Here is a 6,000-nt window from a genome sequence, read left to right as displayed (position 1 = left end):
AGCACTGAGTACCTTGGCAGGTAAAGAGAACAGGGAAGATTTGACGGAAAACAGAAACAAACAAGGTGTTTTGGGAGCAAAAGGGGAAAACAATGGGCAAAGTTAGTTTATGAGTGCAAGTTTCTGAGACACCTGGCTGGGGAAGGAAGAGAGCTTCTTCAGCCATTCAGGAAGAGGAAGAGGAAATTAATTTAAGGGAGAGAGAAGAATAAATTTATGGCTTGGATAGAAAAGGGAAAGAAAACAATAAATCACTGCAGTTGTTACAGAGACTGAATCCTCTTCAAGACTCGGAATGGATACCTACAAATATGGGTAGTAAGATATAAGTTATTTACAAATAATAAAAATGAAAAGAGCTGGGGTATATTTGGGTAGACAGAAATGTGGTTTAATGCATGGCCCTAGCCACATGATAGAAGCCATATGCTGTGTACCTCAGCACAGCACTTAAAACAATAACGTGTTTTTATAGCCCATAGCATCTTTCAAGTGCAGACAGACCATTTTAAGAGTAGTTCAATGAATAATGTCAAGGTTACTTGTTAAAAAAATGGTGAGACTAGAAACCACAGTGAATCTATGGGTTTTTCCTCAAAAACAAGCAAACAAAAAAGATTCTTAAAAGACAAAACGAAAGGTTTGTTTTGTTTTTCTGGAACTGGATTGCAGTTTCTCCAGTAGGGAAAATTATATGCAAATACAGGTGTTTTTTTATTTCTGCCTTTTGGCTCAAACCAAGTTATTAGTTTAATATCTGACCTGTCCCCTAGTCGGTAAAAAGTATGCTGTCTTTGAAGGCAGATGGACTTGACAATCTAGTAGGATTTCCTCCTTTCTAGCTAAAATAGTCCTCCCAAATAAATCTTTTAATAAACTTTTCTACAGCAATTTGAGTTAGTGAACTGTAATCATTTAAGATTTAATGTTAGAAATATAAAGCCATTGACTGAGACCAAATTTTTGTTTGGTTCCTTCTGATTTTTTTACAAAACTGTATCAGATTCACATTTTTATGCTACTTTCAGAAATATGGATAACTTCCCAGCTGATATCATGCCTATCAGTGTGTTATTCTGAGTGTCTGCTCACAAGATTCTGTCCTCTACAATCTAAAGCTAAAAGTTATTTATGGACATTTTAAACATTAATTTTTTCTGAGGTTTTGGTATCGATGTGAACACACATTCCTCATTCTCTCTTGTCCTGGAACACACCTGAAACGTATAAGCTGAACACCTGACATATATAAGGTGTTTTTTTCTCAGTGGGAATTTACTAGTGAAATAATTGAAAGAAATATAAAAAGTAAGAACAGGTCTTATTTTCATTAAGAAAAGATGAAACATCATCTCCTAGGGAACTAGATGTCCTAGGGTTTGCTAAATGGTCCAGAGCCTCTCATGAGTCTGCTGTAAGCATGAATCCAGACCAGGTTGTTTGTTAGACATCAAAAGCTGTCACCACTTACCAATCCACGTGAGATGACTATGGCTGTGTGCTGTCCTTCAAGGTGTGAGCATCCTTCCTGCAGTCAGTGGGGCTAATTAAATTCTGAGTAGGACAAACTTGGTGGTCATCTTGGCAGTCAGATGGCGCACACGCACACAAAATACACACATGGCCAGCCACACAGGTCAACACAAAACAAAAACAGTACCTTACCAGCACCCACAAAAACACAGAGCTCTCACACAAGCATGAACAGCATGGACTGCACGATCCTGCTCCTTCCTCTGGCTGGTCAGGGTTATAGGCCTCTAGTGGAATTATATATATATGTATGTATGTATGTATGTATGTGTATAGGTATGTATATGTATGTATATATGTGTATGTGTATGTATATACATGTATATATGTATATATATTTATATATCTGTACATAGACACATATATATCTACATATATGTACACACACTACAAGCCTCTCTCCAGTTGCTAGCCTTAGCAGCTTAGTCTATCCAATAGCTGGCCCCAGATCCACTGGTGTCCCCAGTTGCTGGCACTGGGATGTACAAACCCCTGAGATTTGCAGCCCCACTCCAGTTGCTGGTACTCAGACCTCTTCACACATGCATGCATGTACACACCCAGACGCACGCACGCACACACACACACACACACACACATCATGTGTCTCCAGTAGCTAGTCCAGAGCTATGGTATCCCCAGGAGCTGATTTTCAGCCCCCTGCTCCCTCTGGTAGCTGCATCGGGCTGATGGTCTCTCCACTGTCCAGCCCCCAGATCTACAATCTCTCCAGTAGCTCCTTTACAGACATCTTGTCTTACTCTCTGGGCGCTCCTGCTTCAAGTTCAAACAGCACCACATGCACCAAGAGTAGAGGACACCCTCCCTCACCCAGGAAAATAGTTGTGAATAGAGTTTAATAAGAAGGTAGGACAGACTGCGGTGATCAGGCGCAAGGTTTTAACAGACAAGTGTACTGACCAGTGACCTGTTTACATTCAACTTTCCCCTTTATTCCCTTTCTGTTTCTCCATGCTCATTCCTCCCTCATTCACCTTGATCACCTTTCCCCACCTTTGGCCCTTCCCCTAAACATCCCATGATAAGTTTTACACCATCACAAAATTCCCTCTTCTCCATCCCAAATCCTCTCCCTCCTGCATCCCCTACCCCATGAGGCAGTGGTTCCCTTGAATTTGCCTTTTGTTCCTAGCAGAGGGTTTCTTTGCCTGACCCAACTCAGAGAGTTTTTCATGGGGCCAGTGTGTTCACCCTTTACCTCTGGCAGCCCTTGTGCAGCTGACTCCAACCAGTGCTCTTGGTGGCACTGCCCAGGTCACTGGAGTTTCCCTGTCTGTCATTGCTGCTCCGCTCCTCATCAGGCCTTGGGGTTTATGGTGCCTGGCCTTTAATTATGTAACCTACCAATGACTGAGGCCAGAACTGCTCTTAAATCCTTGCAGAGATTGTGTTGCTCGGCTTATCAGTGCCTGTCTTGTGCTGAGACGCCCAAAACTGGATGTTGCCTTCCACCCCTGTGTGGTCTAACAAGTGCCAGGGGGAATAATCCTTTCCCTCGATCTGCTGACTGTATCCTGTTATTATGGTCCCAGATACTGCTGGCCATCTGTGCTGCCAGGGCTCGCACAGATGTTTCTCCAGAGAGCACCTAGGTTAGATTTCTTCATTAAATTGTCATGTAAAGTCTACTGAATACGTGTGGGAAACTGAGCAGACTTGTCTCCTAGGTTAGCTGATTAAATTAAATACCTATAGTGATACAGATAACGTCTTTAATATCTAGTGATGTCAATTTAAAAAAGTTCAAGAGCATAAATTTCACCAGAAGCAAAGCATTTTGTTTTCCATTCAGATATTGGTCATGTGATTTATTTTTATGTGGTAGAAGTAGACTAGACAAACATAAAAAGGAGGAGTTGGCAATCCTCAGACATTTATTGCAGATAATTTCCTTGCACTCTGAAATGTACTGAAATGCACATTTCTCCTCCTTCCCAGAACTGTAATCCTGAGAGTGTACTGAAAAGGTTTCTTCTGACATGGACCCTTACCTTGCTAAAATGTTGTGAAGCACGGAATTCCGGAAAGCTGCAACAGAAAGGAGATTACAATAATGTGTGTATTAATTAAGTACCAGTATCTGATATTCAACACAATGTCTTGCAGGTCCTTGCCCGCAACTAGGACAACTGAACCATCCTTTAGAGATTAGAAAACCCTATTCTTTCAATATGATGTCTAATTATAATCCCTGCTACCGGTGAATTTGAGCACATTTTCAGATGTGCATGGCTTGCCTCCTATTTGGGTATTCGAAGTCTTACTTCTCACAAACACTGTGAAATAAACTCATTTTGAAATTGCATAATGTCTCACAGAAAAATGTGAAGGGAATACTAGTGAGTAAGCAATAAACTTGAACTTGCAGCTTGATTTAAGCAGTATAGTGTGTATTAGGTGGTTTTACATGCTATCACTGTATCAGCCTACATAGTCTTTGTCTCCCTGTAAATGGATTTTACCCCAGTAAATTGGATTATGACAGCATATGACTGGTAAGAAGAAGATACCTCGTTCAGTTATAAACTGTCGTCTTACATCAGTTCAGACACAAAGAACAGAAATAATGTAAACTCAGTAGGCCCATTTTATGCTATTCTTCAGCAAACAGTTTATAAGTTGATTGCCTTTCACAACTTTTTTTCCTGCTACATAAAGGTAATTTGAGAGAATCTGTAATAGGTTAAGACTAACCAATGGCAAATGACAAAAAGAAGGCCTTTGAATGAAATGGGTATTGCCACATTTCATTCAAAATAAAGTATCAGGATTTCTTCTGTTCAGATTGAAGGCAATAATACCCCCGTGCTGATATGAATTTTGCTTCAACTATCTAGGCAGCCAATTTAATAGAAATGTGTAAATAATAGGAACTCGAATGAGAATGTGTTTCTCCTGTTGACTCATTTTGATACAATAATAACATTTTCCTGTTATATTGCAGCTGAGTGTTAAGGCATGATATGCTTTTAGTGACTTGGTTTTGCAAAACGTAACTGGTGTTACAGACCTAATTAATCAAACAAAAGCCTTTGGTTTCATTTTTCTCACGGACAAGCTGAATTTATTTAGTTTTCACAAGAATGAGTTACTAATGCCATCAACCTCTAGGCTATTTTAGTTTGCTTCTCTGCAAATAATCAGATTGGGTTTAGCCCTTAAAAATTTGCAAGAGTGAAGTTGAATTATGAGTGGGTATGATTACTATACACCAAGGATTTCTTATAATTCTTTATAGCTTTTCAATCAATTAGATTAATTGGATTAACTGAAGCCATTGCATATTCTTTCTCATCCCTTTCCAGCTCCTTTCTATTTTCTGTTTTCCATTTCTTTCCATATTTTCCCCCTCTTTCCTTTACCTATCATCTCTCCTTTCTCTAGTCCTTACTTTCCTTTTTCCACCTGTTTTACCTTTCATTACTGAGTTCTCATTCTCTCTCATTCTCCTCTGCTGGTTTTTTCCCCCTTTTCTCTCCCCTTGTTATGATTATTAAAGGTCTAGTGATTTTTTTTAGCAAAGGTGGCAGGCAGAGAGTGGAAAGAGATGAAATTGGATGAGGCTGGCTAGCAGCTGCTGGTATGGACCCTGACATAGCAATGGCAGTAACATTTAGTAGTGAGACTGACTGTGGTGGAAGTGTCAGTAAAGATGCTGCTAGCTGAATTATTTTTTGAGATTGGCATGTGTCGTACAGAGGGGGATTCATTGTGACTAATTCACCTAATTGCTGTATTTTAGCTAGTCATGCTACAGTCCCTCTGCCATCAATGGGTACGAAAAGACACACCTGTCCAGTGATTAATCTTGCCCTTTTTAGACAGCTGTTCTATAGCTCACCAGTTTACCAGACAACTTATTTTCAGAGTAAGGTTGGGTGAATCCCATCTATGCTGTCAACATCTAGGTGAGAATTAGAGCACAATGGCAGAGCACAATGGCACTCCCAGTTACAAATTTTCCTATAGAAAGAAATATTTAAGCCAGCAATACTGTCAGTTATTTCCTGCACTCTAAATTCAGTGAAAACGAATGTCTTGTGCCCCACAGCATACTCAAGTGAAGATTTCTGTAAAGGTAGCTTGAAAGTATCTAATGCTATGAAAAGAAAAGTATCACTATCTTTCTTTTTCTATAGTGCTTCCTTACCTTCTCTTTCACTTGCTCTGACCACAGAGCACTATCCTTCCCAGCTTCACTTGGAGCATGTCTTCAGAAACTGTTGGGCAGCTGGAAACAGCTGCAAAGGCTGTATGGGGAACTGTACATGTGTTTGAATGCTAGGGTTTCGTTAGAGACATTTAAATGTAACTGTAGCTTAACCAACACTCACAACCAATCTGATCCAAAGCAATTTATTGATCTGTATGACTACCAACGTTTTAATGTCCTTTCCTTTGCTAGAGGTTTGGAGAGGCTCTTGGATAGGTTCATTTTTACCTTGA

At 40.0% G+C, this 6,000-nt stretch overlaps 1 protein-coding gene across 1 annotated transcript in view; it reads right to left on the bottom strand.

The window, feature by feature from the left end:
* Positions 1-3,538: 3,538 nt before the first annotated feature.
* The window catches only part of KHDRBS2 (KH RNA binding domain containing, signal transduction associated 2), a 513,233-nt gene continuing 510,771 nt past the window's right edge, over positions 3,539-6,000 (bottom strand). The window contains exon 18 of the mRNA XM_067294146.1: positions 3,539-3,582. The gene's annotated coding sequence lies outside the window, so the exon portion shown is untranslated. The remainder of the gene's footprint in view (positions 3,583-6,000) is intronic.

The sequence above is a fragment of the Apteryx mantelli genome, chromosome 3 (genome assembly GCF_036417845.1).
Source record: "Apteryx mantelli isolate bAptMan1 chromosome 3, bAptMan1.hap1, whole genome shotgun sequence".
In the NCBI taxonomy this organism is placed as follows: domain Eukaryota; kingdom Metazoa; phylum Chordata; class Aves; order Apterygiformes; family Apterygidae; genus Apteryx; species Apteryx mantelli.
Note: the sequence above shows the minus strand (reverse complement) of the source record. Positions and strands in the feature narration are given on the sequence as shown.